The sequence below is a fragment of the Macaca thibetana genome, chromosome 4 (genome assembly GCF_024542745.1).
Source record: "Macaca thibetana thibetana isolate TM-01 chromosome 4, ASM2454274v1, whole genome shotgun sequence".
NCBI lineage: Eukaryota > Metazoa > Chordata > Mammalia > Primates > Cercopithecidae > Macaca > Macaca thibetana.
Window position 1 is genome coordinate 97,375,933 of NC_065581.1, and position 19,025 is coordinate 97,394,957.

The 19,025-nt window shown below is 38.2% G+C and overlaps 1 long non-coding RNA gene across 1 annotated transcript; it reads right to left on the reverse strand.

Annotated features, from left to right (window-relative positions):
• Positions 1–461: 461 nt before the first annotated feature.
• LOC126952040 (uncharacterized) lies at positions 462–13,134 on the reverse strand. Its single transcript, XR_007724773.1, has 3 exons — positions 12,621–13,134; positions 961–1,129; positions 462–810 (listed from the first exon to the last, which is right to left on the reverse strand). It is a non-coding gene; the product is annotated as an uncharacterized LOC126952040 (long non-coding RNA).
• Positions 13,135–19,025: the final 5,891 nt, after the last annotated feature.

Genomic DNA, 19,025 nt, shown 5'->3' on the forward strand with positions numbered 1-19,025 from the left:
TGAATACCCATGAAATAAATATTATGCTGTGAATAAACTATTAAGATAATTTACTTAAAAAGAAAAAAAAAACCCTAGTCACTGAGAACTATCATGGACTGTGTGTTAGTACATTTAGTTGAGCTTATAACTTACCCTACATAGAATATATATTGATTTTCCAAAAAAATTACTAAAGTCTTCTAGCTTTCTAAGTCTTTTTAATTTATCAGATAACTGTCTTCCTTTATTTATCCTAAACTTCCTTATAACTGAGTTATTTCACAGCTTCTTAATATATTTCTCTTATTAAATGCTTTCTCCACTTTCAAGGAAGTCTACTAACAGCATTACTTCTATTTATGGCAAACTAATTTATTAAGATATGAATTTCTGTTTTGTTTTGTTTTCTTTCATGTTTCCAAGGAAGTGATAAGATCTTTTGCAATCATCAAGAGAGAAATAATAGAGCAGCCTATCTTTGGGAGGCGTGGCTGGAGCAAGTCAACTATTGTATTCACTTTCCATGCTACAAACATATTACCATCAACTTCATGGCTTAAAACAACACACACTTATTATCTTACAGTTCCTGTATGTTGGAGTCCAAGCACTGCTTAACTGAGTTCTCTGCTCAGCATCTCACCAGGTGACAATCAGGGAGTCAACTAGGCTGTGTTCTCATCTGGAGGCTCAACTTAGGCAGAATTCATTTCCAGATTCATTCAGATTGTTGGCAAAATTCATTTCCTTGTGCTTTGCGACCGAAGGTCCTGACTTCTTACTGGCTATTGACTGGAGGTTGTCCTTCGGTCCTTGATGTCATTCACTCTCTCATATAAATAACCATATTCATGAGCGTGATATCCAATTGTCATTGGTTAGAAATAAATAACAGGTTCCCTGTGTGTTCAATGGGAGGGGATTATACAAGGGCATCACTCATTGGTGGCCACCTGGGAGTACGTCTGCCACAATTACCTTTTTTCATCTGCTTGCCAAATCTTTAAGCTGAATATGCAAATTTCTCTGATGAGGAAATGCTCTTCATGGTCATTGATGAGTGATCATTATAGTGACTTGAAATTTTAATCCTAGAATCCTCAAGTTGTGATCAGAATTTCTAGCTCTTTCTAGCATTTCTTTTCGTCTGCAGAAATAAGAAATCTTGTAAGTATGGGGAGAAATGACAAAGCCAGTTTGGTGAATAGACTAAGAACAGCAACCATGGCAGATGGGGATAGAGCCAATCTTTTACCAAATAGTGAGGATTATCACCTGCTGTATTCAGTAAGTAATTTATCACTAATGCAATTTTTTATTTTCAAATTACTCCTATCCTCTGTTTTAAACTTTCTTAGGTTATGGTTCTGTCTGTGAGTCTTCTTCCACAACTATTTTTCCTGAAGTCAAACAACAGTGAAAGACAATTATCATCTCCTCTCCCTCCTCATGGAACTTATCCAATTAGAAATAGTCCTTTGACTTCTATTAAACAAAGAGAAATTAGACAGTAGACTTAGAGCCCAAGAAGGAGAAAAATACTTTAAAATCCCGCCCAATTGCCAGACTACCACCACTAGCTTCTTTAATTTTTTTTCTCTTTCTAATGCCAAAAAAGCTTTTACAAATTTCTCACTATTTTCATCCCGTTGTTTAGATACTATTTGGACATGGTCTTACCCCATTATATTGCCCATTCTTGACTGAAATTTGGGCAATGGACAGGGAGGGTGAGAGAGGACATATTGAGTATAAATAAAAGTAGAAAAGGGAGACTATTTCAACAAATATCTTGAACTTGCTTCTAGCTATTTTAAACTTGCTCTAATCTAAAGTGTATTTTTTTAAAATACTCAATTTAGAATCAAAATCTTTTTTTTTGAAAATGAATCCCATATGTTACAATTTACTTATACTTAACTTCTTAGGAACACTGTAAAGATTATTTGAGGTCAAGTCTTGCTTGAGTCTTTTTAAATGTGTTAACCTACTAGGCCATGGGTTAAAAGGAGGGTGAGAAAGAACTCTTTCTTTCTTAACATTGAATGCCACTATACCATCTACTCTGTACAGAACTATAATATTTTATTTTTCACAAAACCAAGTAAGTTGGTTTGCCAGCCAGAAGAATCATCAAGGCAATTTCAGTATTTCAACAAAACTGATTTAATTTAATAATATACTTTAAAACTAGTATAGAAATAGAATTAGGAAAACGTGTCACAGGAAGCTTCTCCATTAAACCCAGCACAAGAAGCACATTGTTTCAACATGACCCTTCCATGAAAGTCTCATGCTTAATCAGAATGTTCAAGGAACACACTTACTCTGCTCTCCTTCCTCTACCTCACGGTCCTAAGGTAACTTCAGAGAAATCTGGTGATAATCAAGATTACGGGACCTGATTCTTGGGACCTCACCTCCAAAAGAAGTGCATGGCTATCAGACCCATCCTGTAGTGGGGGTAACTTTGGTTTTTATCTCCATGGTACACTCTTTGCCTCCATTTTAAATGGGTGCTACAGAAATTAGGTTAAAAGGAGGAATCTTAGAAAAAAGAAGGGATGGCAAACCAGCTGCTGCCCTGGTCCACACACTTCATTCTTAGGTTCCTGACATCTTCACCAGCATCCGTAACTACAGTGTAAGGCAGAGTACACAAACCTCAGGAACATAAATCTATTGATAGCAAATGTTCTGAAAGCAAATGGGAGGCGATCTCTCTGGAGTATAATCCTCCGTAAATGAACTTAGTTCTTCTTCTGGTAATTAGCTTTATAATTTTTCAAGCCAAAATATGCCCCAATGCAAGAATTACAGTCCCTTCAAGTTCTCTTTTACTCTCACCTCTTTTCAGATACCCACCATGGGCTTAACAAAGATAACTGTAGGATACCAAATACCTGTTCTGGTTTTGAGTTTAATTCCAGAAAGTAAATACTATTACTCTTTATTATTTCCTTATACCCTATTTGGGTTTGAAGGGTATTTCAGTTTACAAAAGTGCATGATAAAATTTTTAATGAATTGAGCAAAGTTCATCCTTCACCTTCCTAGAATTCTAGTAAATGAGAAAAACATGATTAGTGTTAAGACTTGCAATGTCCTTAAGGAAAAAAGCAAACTACTGTAAATCTTATCAAAAACACAGATCTTATGGGTGCCAAGCCCTTGGTACTCAGTTGTTAGATATGGCTTTTAACAGAAAAAGGAGAATGTTTGGTGAGTTTTTTTCTAAATTTTAACCAAATTTTCAGATTATTAAAGCTTAATTTGGGTTATTTATTAATTCAACAAATATTTTTGTACCCACTTTTGCCAAACACCATGTTAGGCACTGGCAAATCAATAGTGAATAACCTAGTTACATTGCCTGTCCTCATGGAGCTTGTAAAATGGTCAGGAAAAACAAATAGTTAAGTAAATGTCACAGAAAATCTAAAGAACAAGACTTGTGGCAGACATGTGAAAACAAAGTACTGAGGGCTATGTGTAAGAGAGGCGCTAACCTGTTTGCTAGATCAAGGAAGACTTTCCTGCAAAAATAACATTCATGCTGAGACATAAAGTATGAATAGATGTTACCCAGCTTAGAGACGGGTTGAAGGTAGAAGCCACATTTCAGACAAGAAGAAAAGCATACAGGAAGAACTCAGGTGTCTTTAAAACTATTTTATTTTCTGTCCAAATGTTGTATTGTTTAATTCTTATGGATACCTAATGGTTGTACATATTTATGGGGTGCATGTGATATTTTGATACAAGTATACAATGTGTAATGGCCAAATTTGGGTATTTGGGGTATCTATCACCTCAGACATTTATAACTCCTTTAAGGTTGGGAACATTCTAAATCTACTCATCTACTTATTTTGAAATATACAACAAATTATGTTATTTATTCCAAATTGCATTAATTCACTATCCAATAAATTATTGTTAACTGTAGTCACCCCGTTGTATTACCAAACACTATCTCTTATTCCTTCTATCTAACTATATTTTTGCACCCATTATCCAAATCCTCCTCATCCCTGCTCCCCACTACCCTTCACGTCCTCTGGTAGCCACCATTCTACTCTCCACCTTCATGAGGTCAACATTTTAGCTCCCACATATAAGTGAGAACATGTTACCTTTGTCTTTATATGACTCGATTATTTCTCTTAACATGTCTTCCAGTTCATCCATGTTGTTGCAAATGACAGGATTTCACTTTTTTTAATGGAGGACTAATATTCCATTGTGTATATATATCACATTTTCTTTATCCATTCATCTGTTGATGGACACTTAGGTTTATTCCAATCTTGACTTTTCTGAATGTCAAAGTATATACATGGGCATACAGACATCTCTTTGATATGCTAATTTCTTTTCTTTTAAATATATACCAAGCAGTGGGATTGCTGGATCATATTTTTAAATCAACTTTTATTTTAGCTTCGGGGGTAGGTATGCAGTTTTGTTAAATGGGTATATTGCCTGATGCTGAGGTTTGGGGTATTAATGATTCCATTACCCAGGTACTGAGCATAGAAACCAATAGTTTTTTCAACCTTTGCCTTCCTCCTTCCCTCCACCATCTAGTAGTCCCCAGTTTCTGTTGTTGCTATCTTTATGTCCATGAGTACTCAATGTTTAGCTCCCACTCATCAGTCAAAACATGTAGTGTTTGGTTTTCTCTCCCTGCATTAATTCACTTAGAATAATGGCCTTCAGCTCCATCCGTGTTGCTGCAAAGGACATGATTTTGTTCTTTTTTACGGCTGTGTAGTATTCCATGGCGTATATGTACCACATTTTGTTTAGCCAGTCTGCCATTGATGGGCACCTAGGCTGATTTCCATGTCTCTGCTATTGTGAATGGCGGTGAAATGAAAATGCAAGTGCATATGTCTTTTTGATAGAATGATGTATTTTCTTTTGGATATGTACCCAAGAATGGCATTGCTGGGTCATATGGTAGCTCTGTTTTAAATTCTTTGAGAAATCTTCAAACTGCTTTCCACAATGGCTCAATTACTTTACATTCCCACTAACAGCGTACAAACATTCCTTTCGTTCCACAGCCTCACCAACATTTCTTGTTTTCTTGACCTTTTAATAGTAGCCATTCTTACTGGTATGAGATGGTATCTCATGATGGTTTTGATTTGCATTTCTCTGATGACGAGTAATGTGAAGCATTTTTACATATGTTCGTTGGCTACTTGTATGTCTTCTTTTGAGAGTAATCTGTTCATGTCTTTTGCTCATTTTTAATGGAGTTATTTAGCTTTCTGCTTGTTCAGTCGTTTAAGTTCCCTATAGATTCTGAATATTAGACCTTTGTTGGATGCATAGTTTGCAAATACTTTTGCCTATTCTGTAGTTTATCTATTCTGTTGTTAGTTTATTTTGCTGTGCGAAAGCTCTTTAATTAGCTCCTACTTGTCAATTTTTGTGTTTGTTGCAATTGTTTTTGAGAACTTAGTCATAAATTCTTTCCCAAGGCCAATGTCCAGGAAGATATTTCCTAGGTTTTCTTCTAGGATTCTTATAGGCTTGGTTCTTACATTAAAATCTTTAATCCATCTTGAGTTAATTTTATATATGATGAAAGGTAGGGGTATGGTTTCATTCTTCTGCATATGGCTAGCCAGCTATTCCAGCACCATTTATGGAATAAAGAATTCTTTCCCCGTTGCATATTTTTGTCAGCTTTGTCAAAGATGAGATGGCTGTAGGTGTGCAGCTTTATTTCTGGATTCACTATTCTGTTCCATTGATCTATGTCTGTTTTTGTACCAGTACCATGCTGTTTTGGTTACTGTAGGCTTATAGTATAGTTTGAAGTCAGGTAATGTGATGCCTCTGGCTTTGTTCTTTGTGATTAGGATTACTTTGGCTATTCAGGCTCCTTTTTGGTTTCCTGTGAATTTTAGAATAGCTTTCTCTAGTTCTGTGGAAAATTATGTTGGTAGTTTGATATGAATAGTGTTAAATCTATAGATTGCTTTAGGCAGTATGGCCATTTAATGATGTTGATTCTTCCAACCTATGAGCATGGAATGTTTTTCTATCTGTTTATCTGTTTTAGCAGTGTTTTGTAGTTCTCCTTGTGGAGATCATTCACCTTCTTTGTTAGATGTATTCCTAGGTTGTGTGTGTGTGTATGTCTATTGTAAATGGGACTGTGTTCTTGATTTGGCTCTCAGCTTGAACATTATTGGTGCATAGAAATGCTACTGATTTGTGTACATTGACATTGTATACTAAAACTTTACTGAAGACATTTATGAGTTCTAGTAGCCTTTTGGCAGAGTCTTTAGGTGTAGAATCATAGCATCCATGAAGATAGATAGTTTGATTTCTTCCTTTCCTATTTGGATGCCTTTATTTCTTGCTCTGGCCTGATCACTCTGGTTAGCACTTCCAGTACTATGATGAATAGGAATAGTGAAAGTAGGTACCCCTGTCTTGATTCAGTTCTCCAGGGAAATGCTTCCAGTTTTTGCCTATCCAGTATGATGTTGGTATGGGAATGTCAAAAATTGCAATTATTATGTTGAGGCATGTTCCTTCAATGCTTCATTTCTTAAGGGTTTTGGTCATAAAGGGATGTTGGATTTTATCAAAAGTTTTTGCCATGACTATTGAGATTATCATATAGTGTTTTTTTTAATTCTGTTTATGTGGTGAGTCATATTTATCAATTTGCATATGTTGAACCAAACTTGCATCCCAGGAATGAAGCCTACATGAGTGCTGGGAATTATTATTATTATTATTATTTTTGCAACAGGGTCTCATGCTGTTTCCCAGGTTGGAGTGCAGTGGTATGATCATGGTTCACTGTGGCCTCAACCTCCCTGAGTTCTGGTGATCCTCCCACCTCAGCCTCCAGAGTAGTTGGGACTACAGGAGCATGTTACCACACTCAGCTAATTTTGTATATTTTTTATGGAGATGGGGTTTCACCATGTTGCCCAGGCAGGTCTTGAACTTTTGGGCTCAAGTGATCTGCCCACTTCAGCTTCCCAAAGCGTTAGGATTAAAAGTGTTGAATTAAATTTTTGATGTACTGTTGGATTCAGTTTGCTAGCATTTTGTTGAGGATTTTAGTGTCTACGTCCATCAAGGATATTGGCCTGTAGTTTCCTTTTTTCATTATGTCTTTGCCAGGTTTTGGTATCAGGGTGATGCTGGCCTCACAGAATGAGTTAGGGAGGAGTCCCGCCTCCTTGTTTTCTTGGAATAGTTTCAGTAGAACTGGTTCCAACTCATGTTTCTACATATGGTGGAATTTGGCTGTAAATCCATCTGATCCAGGGCTTTTTTGTTGGTAGCCTTTTTATTATTATTATTATTATTATTATTACTGATTCAATTTTGGAACTCAATATTGACTTGTTGAGGGTTTCAATTTCTTCCTGATTCAATCTTGGAGTATTGTTTGTTTCCTGGAATGTATCCATTTCCTCTGGATTTTCTAGTTTGTGTATGTGTTTATAACAGGATACTTTGTATTTCTGGTACTTTGTATTTCTGGATACTTTGCATTTCTGTGGAATCAGTTGCAATGTTACGTTTGTCATTTCTGATTGTGCTTATTTGGAGCTTCTTTTTCGTTTGTTTGTTAGTTAATCTAGCTATAAGTCTACTGATCTTGTTTTTCCTTTCGAAAAACAACTTTTAGTTTCATTGATTCTTTGTATGGATTTTGGGTTCTCAATTTGGTTCAGTTCTGCTCTGATTTTAGTTACTTATTTCCCTTTGCTAGCTTTGGAGCTAGTTTGTTCTTGTTTTCTAGTTCCTCTGTGTGTGATGTTAGATGGTTAATTTGAGATCTTTCTAACTTTTTAGATAAATGTTTAATGCAATAAACTTTCCTCACAGCACTGTTTTTGTTGCAATCCAGAGATTTTGGTATGTTGTGTTTCTGTTTTGATTTATTTCCAATAATTTTTGGACTTCTGCTTTAATTTCATTGTTTACCTAAATTCAGGAGCAAGTTGTTTCATTTTCATGTATTATGTGATTTTGAGAGATCATCTTGGTATTGATTCTATTTTTATTCCACTGTGATCTGAGAATATGGTTGGTATGATTTCAAGTTTTTTAAATTTATTGAGACTTCTTTTATGGCCAAGCACGTGGTCCATTTTGTAGTTTGTTCTGTGTGCACATGAAAAGAATGTGTATTCTCTGGTTGATTTGTGGAGTATTCTGTAGATGTCTATTAGGTCCAATTGGTCAAGTGTCAAGTTGAAGTCCAGAATTTCTTTGTTAGTTTTCTGCTACAATGCTTTCTATCTATGCTGACAGTGAGGTGTTCAAGTTCCTCACTGTTATTGTGTGTCTATTTAAGTGTTTTTGTAGTCTAAAAGTACTTGTTTTGTGAACCTGGGTGCTCCAATATTGGGTATGTATGTATTTAGAATAGTGAAGTTTTTGTTGAATTGAATTCTCTTTCATTATTTAATGCCCTTCTTTAATAGTTCTTTTTTACTGTGTTGGTTTAAAGTCTGTTTTATCTGACATAAGAATAGTGATCCCGGCTGGGCGCGGTGGCTCACGCCTGTAATCCCAGCACTTTGGGAGGCCGAGGCTGGCGGATCACAAGGTCAGGGGATCGAGACCATCCTGGCGAACATGGTGAAACCCCGTCTCTACTAAAAATACAAAAAATTAGCCAGGCGTGGAGGCGGGCGCCTGTAGTCCCAGCTACTCGGGAGGCTGAGGCAGGAGAATGGCGTGAACCCGGGAGTCGGAGCTTGCAGTGAGCCGAGATCGCGCTACTGCACTCCAGCCTGGGCGATGGAGCGAGACTCCTCTCAAAAAAAAAATAGTGATCCCTATTCCTTTTTGCTTTCCATTTGCATAGTAGATCTTTATCCAACTTTTTACTTCCAGGCTTTATCTGTAAGGTGGGTCTCTAAAAGACAGCAATTGAATGGGTCTTGCTTTTTCATCTAACTTGCCACTCTGTGTCTTTTAAGTAAGGCATTTAGGCCATTTACATTCAAGGTTAATAGTGATATGTTAATCACGATAGGATAGGTTTTGAAGTTGTTACCTGATGGCTCTGTAGTTTCTATTGTGTGGTTGCTTTATAGGGTGTGTGAGCTATGTACTTAAGTGTGTTTTTCTGGTAGCAGACATTCTTTTGTTTCCATGTTTAGGACTCCCTTCAGTATCTCTTGTAAGACTAGACTACTGGTAAAAAATTATGGTAGCGTTGGCTTGCCTGGAAGAGTTTATTTCTCCTTTGCTTATGAAGCTTAGTTTGGCAGGATATGTCATTTTTAGTTGGAATTTCTTTTCTTAAAAAATGCTGGAATAAGCCCCCAATCTCTAAAGGGTTGTAAAGTTGCTGCTGAGAAGTCCACTGTTAACCTGACAGGGTTCCCTTTGTATGTGATCTAACCTTTTTCTCTAGTTGGACAGTCTGGTGACTACATGCCTTGGTGATATTCATTTTGTATAGTATCTAAAAGGTGTTCTCTGCATTTCTCATATCTGGATGTCTACTTCTCTAACAAGATTAGGGAAGTTATCTTGAATTATTCTCTCCAATATGTTTTCCAGGTTGTTTGCTTTTATTCCTTCTCTCTTAAGAATACTAGTAAGTTGTAGGTTTGGTTGCTTTACATAATCCCATATTTCATGAAGACCGTTCACTTTTTAAATTCTTTTTTCTTTGTTTTTGTCTGACTGGATTTGTTTGAAACATTGGTCTTTAAGCTCTGAAATTCTTTTTAGAAAAGAATTTCAGAAAAGAATTCTGCTTGGTCCAATCTATTGATAAAGCTTCCAATTGTATTTTGGAATTCCTTAAGTGAGCTTTTCAATTCCAGAAGCTCTAATTAATTTCCTTTTAAAGATGTTTATCTGTTTCTTCATTTCTTGGATTGCTTTAGAAGTTTCTTTGTGTTTATTTTCAACCTTATCTTGGATCTTGTTGAGCTTCCTCACAATTCATGTTTTGAATTTTTTGTCTGTCATTACTGAGTTTCCATTTTGGTCTGTGACCACTGCTGGAGAACTAGTATGATCTTTTGGTGGTGTCACTACAATCAGATTTTTCATGGTGCCAGAATTTTTACTCTGGTTCCTCCTCATTTGGAGATGCTGGCACTTCTAACTTTTGTAATTATTTTCTTGCAGGTAGGATTTTTTCTTTTTCTTTCTTTCCCTATAATATTACTGTGAGGATTTTTTCCCTTCCCCCTTCTCCCCACTCCCTAGGGTTTGCAACTGTAGAGAATGCTAGGTATAGTCTTTTAGCTTTGCTTCTATAGCCCTATGTACTTCTTTCAACAGGTTTCATGTTGGCCTATGTTGTGTGACTTATACACCAGTAGAGAACACTTCTAGGTAAGAGCTGGCTGCAGCCAAAATGACTGGATATATATTTGATGCTTGTTTACTTGCAGAAGCTCAGTCCTGGAAGGTGTGGGGGCCATGATGGGTGGGAATGGACCAAGCAGGTCTGCCTACAGGTGTTCTGACAGTAAGCACAAGACCCTGCACTGAAGGAGAATCCAGTGGGTGGCCACCAAGTGCCTAGAGGTATGCCTAGGCTGTGGAGCTGGGAAACCTCCTCAGCCTCAAGTTATCTGCATGGGGATAGGGAGTGGCCTAAACTCCTAATCCAGGACAGGAGGTGCTCCACTAGCCTGGAGATCTGCCAAGGCATGGAACAGAGAGGGCTCCTCTGCACCAGGGCCTCTGCACAGGAAGGGTGGGGCAGCTCAGGCTGTTGATTCAGGCAAGTGTTCTGAATGCCTACAGATCTGCCCAGGTATGGTGCGGAGAGGGACCAGCTACACCATGATCTATGTCCAAGAAAAATGGGCCAGCTTGGGTTGCCAAACCAGATGGGTGGGTGTTCCAAATGCCTGGAGATCTGCCTGGGTGTGAAGCAGAGAGGACCTCCCTCTACCAGGATCTATTTATGAGCCAGATGCCATCATGGGGGCTGTCTTCTGGTGTTCTTCTCCCCAGGATCTGGGATAACCTTCATGATTCTGGTAGATTCCTATTTTCCTTGTTGAATTAAAGCTCACAGAGTTCCTCTTTATGCACTGTCTTGCTATTTCTATTTTTAGTGGGTTTTTTTTTTTTTTTTTTTGAGGTGGAGTCTCGCTCTGTCACCAAGGCTGGAGTGCAGTGGCGCTATCTTGGTTCACTGCATGCTCCGCCTCCCAGGTTCACGCCATTCTCCTGCCTCAGCCTCCCAAGTACCTGGGACTACAGGCAACTGCCACCACATCTGGCTAATTTTTTGTAGTTTTAGTAGAGATGGGGTTTCACCGTGTTAGCCAGGATGGTCTTGATCTCCTGACCTCGTGATCCGCCCACCTCGGCCTTCCAAAGTGCTGGGATTACAGGCTGAGCCACCATGCCTGGCCTATTTTTAGTTTTTTGAAGAGCCTGAATACTGTTTTTCATAGTAGCTGTACTAATTTACATTCCCACCAACAGTGTATGAGCATTCCCCTTTCTCTGCATCTTCACCAGCGTTTGTTTACTATCTTTTTTTTGTATTAGCCACTTTAACTATAGTGAGATGATATCTCATTGTGATTTTGATTTGCGTTTCTTTGACGATTAGTGATGTTGAGCATTTTTTCATATATCTCTTGGCCATTTGGATGTCTTCTTTTAAGTGTTGTCTATTCAGATCTTTTTCCCATTTTTAATTGGATTTTATTTTTTGCTGTTGAATTATTTAAGTTTCTTATATATTCTGATTATTAATCCCTTGTCAGTGGAATAGTTTTCAAATATTTTCCCAGTTTTTAGGTTTCTTCTTCACCTTATTGATTATTTCCTTTGATATGCAGAAGTTTTTAGCCTGATAAAAATCCCATTTGTTGAGTTTTGCTTTGGTTGCCTGTTCTTTTGAGGTCTTGCTGAAGAAACCTTTGCCCAGGCCAATGTCCTGAAGCATTGAAGCATTTCCCCAAACACACACACACACTAAATTGGCCTTATTCTTCTGTATCAGAATAAGATACTATATGGGAATATTACAGAAAGAAAAGGTACTATTGCTGTGAATATGTGTTGTTTATTGCCTGCTGGGCATTGTTTGTTGGTAATAGGACCTTGCTTTTTCTTTAAAGGTACCACATCTACTTCAGTTCATGTAGCTTGGTTGGGGCTGACTGTAATCCTACCCTTCCTGGGTCTAGATTTAGCCCATCAGAATGTTCCATCCCTCTGGGAGCACTCAGACATAGGTAACTGACTCAAACAGATGAATCAGAGTCGCCCTTCAAATTTTGTAGACACTCTCAAGAAAAAACAAGCTGTATTGCTGCTAAAGTTGCTGTGAGGCTCTATTGGTTAGTCTGGAGTTTCTGGGGGCCGTCTTAACTGCCTTCTGAACAGAACCTGCCTAAAAGAAGTTAATACAAAGATGAGCAGAATGAGGGATGAAGAGAGATCCAATCATCTGCGCCCCTGAATCTAGGTACACCAAACTAGTGAATCAATGCATTCTTCTTTCCCTCCCTACTTTAAAATTAAACTTTTAAATTATCAATTGCAACCAAAATAATTCTTATATTAAAACTTGACAAACATAGCATTCATTTTTCTTTAACTAGATTCCATAAGAAACTATAAAAGAACCATTTACTTACCCACCACAGCTCTTTTTTCCTTTCTAGTTTGCTGCTATTTGTTCTAAGGTGTCTATACTCAGTGTACCTTTTCTCACCTCCATTGGGCCCTAAAATAATAAAAAATAAGTTTGGCTTTGCCAATTCACATTTAGTCCTTGCTTGAAATTGACACTCAAGACTTACCTTTTCTAGGAAGTTCTCCCTGATTTCTTTATACATCTATTGCCATTCCCTTCTCTCCAAGGCATTCTTCATTCTCTCTGCACTCTCATACCACTGGCCTGAATCCTATGCTTCTCCTGTGAAACTAGGAGCTCCTTGGCATCAAGACTTTTCATCTTTATTTTTCTACTCCCTAGCAAGTAGCAATTGCCCTGTTCCTGAAGGCTCTATGTAAATGTGTACTAATTAACTCAAAATCTTTACAAAAATTCAAACTGTCTGCAATGTGGGAAAAAGAAAATAAATGGGGAAGCTGAGGTGGGTGGATCATGAGGTCAGGAGATCGATACCATCCTGGCTAACATGGTGAAACCCAGTCTCTACTAAAAATACAAAAAAAAAAAAAATTAGCAGGGCGTGGGTGATGGGTGTCTGTAGTCCCAGCTACTCAGGAGGCTGAGGCAGGAGAATGGCGTGAATCCGGGAGGCGGAGCTCACAGTGAGCAGAGATGGTGCCACTGCACTCCAGGCTGGGCGACTGAGCAAGACTCTGTCTCAAAAAAAAAAAAAAAAGAAAAGAAATGGAAAGGAATTCAGAAACCCTATTGATTTTTTTGTTTGTTTTTTGAAAAGGAGCAGTTTATAAGTAACTTCTCAAATTAACTATTTGAATCAATAACAAATTATACAACTTTTTCTGTTTATTGTTAAAAATTTTATCTGCTATTGCAATCATTTTCTTAAGTACTATATAAATGGTCTGTTAGACATCCCCATCAGGGGAAGCTTTAGGTTTTCTGGCTGTACTTACAGCTGTAAGTAAAATCCTAAAGAAAGCATTTTCTCTTGTCCTAGCAGCAACTTCTTCTCTTATTAAAATGTTCAAAATTAATTTAACAAATCTCAGAGTAGTTAAGCATTCGATCTCTGGAGGCAGACTTCTGGCTTTGAACTGCAGCCCTGCCATTTACTAATTTAGGTAAGTTACTTACCGTCTCTAAGCCTCAGTTTCTCACTTGCATAATGGACATAAGAATGGTACCTACCTAATAGTGGGTTTACGAGTTCTCAGTGAACAATATCAACAAGGTACAGAGTCCTATTTGTTCTAAGGCTCTGTGGGCTCTGTGCTTTACAAAACAATTCAGTGTGGGTAGTATATGCAGTCCTGTCCTCAAGAAGTTTACTGTCTGGCTTGCCCAACATCCAACTCTCCTATAGCAGAGGATACATAGAATGAGGCTGCTCTACTACAAAGTCCCAGAGCTTTGGAAAGCATGTAAGAGTGTATATGTGGTTTCCTGGTTAAAATCCCTCTTCATAGTAAACCTAAAGAGATAGTTACAGCAATGAGAAAAGCCTAATGAAACTGTATGATCCTGGCCCCTAAGCAGGACGCTGCCTTATATCAGCAAGGAACTGCTATAACCAACTGACACTCATAAAGCTGCCTGCCCTTGTCTGAATAAAGGCTGGAGAGGGGCGTTGTCAGATAAGATCACCACTAAAGTCTTCTGAGCCTTTTGAAGTCAATTTTTCCCCCCACATTCCAGCCTGCCCTCCTTTGCCTAGTGCACAGAGCTCAGCCTGGAGTGGTCAGACCGTGATCAAACCTTCTTACCATGGAACACTTATCATTCATTTCCTTCATCTGGACACTTTCTGACCACGAGGAAATTTGGAACTTACCTGGTTGTTACACAGTGAAAATCCTTTCTTCACATGTCTTATTTGCAGCCACCCAACATAGTCACTGAAACAATTCACAAACTTCTCACACAATTACTCGTTAGCACATGGTGACAACCAGTCATTTTCTAGCTTTAAGGATGCTGCTAAAGGAAACTCGAAAAATAAATAAAAGAGTTGAAGAGAAAATTCTAACTTGCTAGATTCCTTCCTCTCAATCCTTTTTCTCTAGCCACACCTCTTGCCAATGATTACATTTCTAGTAGATTGCTACAGAAGTTGTTTTATGAGTATAGACTGTTGTAGGTGAAGTTTATAAACATTCTTTGTCAAATGAGATATATTCATATATATTCTAATTTTGTCTCAAAATCTACCTATAAAATAACGAAATAAAAGCATTACCTAAAAATGGTAAATACAATTAGAGGGTTAACATTGTGACCAGAGAAGTGCTAAGTTAAAAAACATCTGTGAATACAAAGGCCTGGTTATTTGTGGAAGATGCCTGGGGGTCACCACAGTCAGAGGGGTTAACAGAGCTGTGAGGGGAGCAAACAGACAACCAACTTTATTTTTTTTGAGACGAAGTCTCGCTCTGTTGCCAGGCTGGAGTGCAGTGGCACAGTCTCGGCTCACTGCAACCTCTGCCTCCCAGATTCAAGCGATTCTCCCTCCTCAGCCTCCCAATTAGCTGGGACTACAGGCATGCACCACTACACCCAGCTAATTTTTTGTGTTTTTAGTAGGGATGGGGTTTCACCATCTTGGCCAGGATGGACTTGATCTCTTGACCTCGTGATCCACCCACCTCGGCCTCCCAGATTGCTGGGATTACGGGCGTCAGACAGCCTTTTAAAGATTTTAAATTTTGTCCCTAGGTGCTGTTGGGACAAAACAACAACAACAACAAAAGAAATTAAGGATGTGAGAATTTTGGAAATTCCATCCCAATGCATTACTCAAGAGTATTTCTTGCAAAGAAGTATAAGGCACAGTTACCCAAAAAGTGTGGGTAACACAGTTACCCAAAAAGTTGTGCTGGTCGTACAAGAAGGAAAAATTGAGACCAGCCTGAACAACATGGTGAGATCCCACCTCTACCAAAAAAAAAAAAAAAAAATAGCTGGCATGGTGGTGCACGTCTGTAGTCCCAGTCAGTTGGGAGGCTAAGGTGGGAGGATTGCTTGAGCCTGAGAGATTAAGGCTACAGTGAGCTGTGACCACACCATTGCACTACAGCCTCAGAAACAGAGCAAGATCTTGTCATAAAAAACTAAAATAAATAAATTTTAACTGAAACAATCAGTACCTATAAGCTAGGATGAAAGTTCAGTAAGAACTAATAATAACCAGTCATTTGTCCATCTCTATAGCTAAACTTCAGAGTTTCTTTCTTAAAAGACAGATCTCAGAGACAAAGAGAATTCAGAGGGTTTAAACAAAATACTTTTTCACCAAACTACAGAGTTTATTCTAACAATCAACCAAGTGAGAAATGAATCTGTTCATTTGGCAAATGGGTTAAAAAAGCATTCCAGGTTCTCCAGCTGAGAGCATGTAACAGTTTCTATGTTTTTCCACTTTCAGGCAAGAAGAAATGATAGATAAATTGGTCTATAGTCAAGTAAATTAGTACTGTAGAGATAAGAGATACAACTTGTGACACAGCTGGCCTGGACTGAGAGAAGATTCAGTAACAATATAAAATAGCAGGAATGATAGAGCTATGTGATTCCTCAACATCTACCTGGAATAATCAACCATCTTTAGGATTGCAGGCCCCACCACTCATGTGTTGCTTTATAATCAAAATGACACACCTGGGCAGTTTCCCCGACTGCCTGGTAAATTCGGTTTTCAGATACTAAGGTACTATATGGCTTGGTGACTTTACCATTACTCCAGGGTGGGAAGTGACTTTCCACTGTTTGCGGATTACCAGAGGGAATAAAGCATATTTGACAGTCCCATCTTCATAAAGTCATTTACTTTTCATCTTCTCAAGCTTCTCTCTCTACTAGTAGCATCAACAGCTTTTGGGTAGGATGTGTTCGCAAGCATAGAAATATGTCATGGAGATCCCAGCTGAGCAACTGATGTCCACTGATCCCAGAACATCAAATTATAGAGTAAAATGTGACATGAATAGTTATTTGCAGTCACTTCTTCTTTGCCATCTGTTCCAACTCAGCCCTGACCACTTACCAGACTGAGCATATGCAATAACCATTGGATCTTAACACCTTTGTGTTAATTCCAAGCACTCCTTATTCCAAAGCCTTCTCTCTGCCAAAATAAAGACTGCTCCCAACTTCTTTCGGTAAAGATCACATGCTGCTGTACTGCATTTACAGGGTCTGCATTCCATCTGCTATCTGGCAGAAAAAGATCCTTCAAAATGTGTGACATAATCTAGGGTAACATCCAACTGTTATCCTGGACAAATTTAATGGTAATTGTGTTGTGTTTAACACCCAGTCTTCCCAGTTCTGTTAATATTGTAGTCTGTTCACCTTCATCTCCACTTTATTTCTGCTGTAGAGATTTGTATGTTGTAATTACTGTAACTGATGTACAGTTAAAATCTTAAACAATATTCCACACTCTAATCACATTATCCTAGCCTTAGAACTTCCTGTTCTATCGTATACTTGCTTTTGACCACACTGCAATCTTCAACTCCTTGAACCTCCATTTCTTTTCAATTTATCTTTCTACGCCAATCCTCATTTCCTTTCTTACCATTTAACTTTCTTGACCCATGTTCTCTGCCACACTTTCAATAAAACGTCAACTATAGATGGCACCAAATACCTGCTTTCTCTCTTCCAAACTCTGGGCTGATGACTGAAAAATCACACACACACACACACACACACTCACACAAATATGACATGAGTACATCATAAATTCATAATATCTTAACAAGTGATTCTGCAAGATTAAGTAATATTGAAGATACTCACACCTAGAAATTCTACCAATACCATTGAAGAACTTCATGGACAGGAAGACTTGTACAAGGGAGTTCAGTAAAGATGTGTTTGTAATAGAAGAAAGGAAGAAGTAAATCAACTGTCAGTCAGGAACATGGATTCATACTCTCTGTTATATTCAAACAATGACATAGCCAGCCCTCTGATCCCAGCATCCTCCACTACTCTAACTTCTTCTCTCCCAGAGAAAATATAACAAGAACTTTCTCAACGACTTGCCCCTATTCACACACCTATAAATGTATGTGCACCTTTACCTCTCCTCATTTGCACCTTTTCTAACTTAGTAGAAGGGTTTCTTCCTTCAATTCTCTGTATTCCACCCCTGCACCCAACAAATTCTTGGTGATCTCCTTTCATTGGATATCCCTTGTCTCAACTTTGTCTTCATTAGCTCCATTTAAGTCCTTCATTCGACACAAAATACTGAATGCCAAGCATGTCCCTGCCCTCTGTTAAGCGCTAAAGATGCTACTAAGCACAATACAGATGTGGCCACTACCGTCATGGAGCTTAGGCAACACCTATCACTCTCGGGTGGTACTTCCCTTTCAGCCTGTACGAATATTAAAGCCTTTCCCTTTCTCTCTTTCTTATAACTAAACTTCTCAAAATATGTCTGAATTCACTGTTTCCACTTACTCTCCTCTTTAACATACTGCCCTCTGACTTCTAAAATCTCTCTAGCCAATATTATGTATAAATTTCCCATTTAATGCAATGGACACTTTTTATTTCTTCTCTTGACTTTTCTTGAATGATTGACACTCTAAACTTTCTTGAAATTTTTTCTTACTATCAGTGGCATTATAATTTTCTGGATTTCTTCTAACAACTACAGCCACTCCTTTTGCCCTACTCAGCTCTAAAGTGTGGTATTTATCAAGATTACCACCTCAGGTGTTTTAGCACACTCCACATTTTCCTTAAAAGACTCATTCAATCCCATCCCATAAACTCTAGAACCTCTGTATTACGATGACTCTTAATCCCTGGCTTCAGTATAAACCTCACCCCTGAATTCCTTTCTTATACCTCATAGTGCCAACTGAACATCCCCATCTGGACAGGTGCCTCAAACCAACACTTCCAGGATAGGATAATAACTCTCCCACTGATAAGAATTATAACAACTGATAAAATACCAGAAAATGTTACTATAAAATATCTAAGACCAAACCAAGGCAGTCAATATTTGAGCCAAGGGACGCATATTGATGTGAGGCCTATGTTCACAGCAGTTTTCACCTGCAGGGCATTTGTCAATCACATGGCAAGATGAAAAAGCCAAAGAGAAACAGCAGTATACCGTTGGAATTCAAAGCTACAAAGACAGCCAGGACTTGAAAGATCAAAATTCCAGAGAAAGGAAACCACAGAGAAGCATGACTAGTAGTTTGTTTAAAATGTAAAACATGCAAGGTGGATCTCTGATAGATCAAGCAGAAAGCATCAATAAAAGACTAAAAAGCTAAGCACAGAGTTGTTACACTCTTACTGTGTTAGGGAGACAGAAACTGGAGTTTAGGGCTCACCAAAGAAGGGTCCGGTCTTTTTTGAGATCTCTTGAAAG